Genomic DNA, 517 nt, shown 5'->3' with positions numbered 1-517 from the left:
CACACAAATTTACTTTATCCCAAATTTACTTTATCTTTTAGTTTATTTTGAGAGTGTTGTAAAAGAGAAGAGATTCAAAGGAACTTCAAGAGTTGGTGGAGGATTTGAGATAAATTTTTATCTTTGTTTTTATACTACTTTTGGTTTTAATCGAGACTTCTTATTGGTTTGACAATGATTTCTACTTTTAAACTAAAGTGTGGTTTTATTTTCTCCATGGATTCTGAGTAGTTTTCTTTATCTTTCTCTTAAAATGATAAGTAATTAAAGTGTTAAATGAAAGTCGTGGAGAGTATTGATCTTTAATGTTGGAAGAAGTTGTTATGATTTAAATCCATGAACTTCATTTACTTCTTGATTTGACCTATCCAGATGTTAAAATTTATTGTGAGAACATGTAAGAACCGGGCTGGTATTGTCTCAGTCAACAATTGGAAAGAATCACATGAGGTTGTATGAATGAGAATGTAATTCATATGATTTAGTGCAAATAAATAGGGAAATAATCTTTGAAGGG

Source organism: Phalaenopsis equestris, unplaced genomic scaffold (genome assembly GCF_001263595.1).
Source record: "Phalaenopsis equestris unplaced genomic scaffold, ASM126359v1 Scaffold000343, whole genome shotgun sequence".
NCBI lineage: Eukaryota > Viridiplantae > Streptophyta > Magnoliopsida > Asparagales > Orchidaceae > Phalaenopsis > Phalaenopsis equestris.
The sequence above is the reverse complement of the archived record's forward strand: the minus strand, read 5'-3'. Positions refer to the sequence as shown.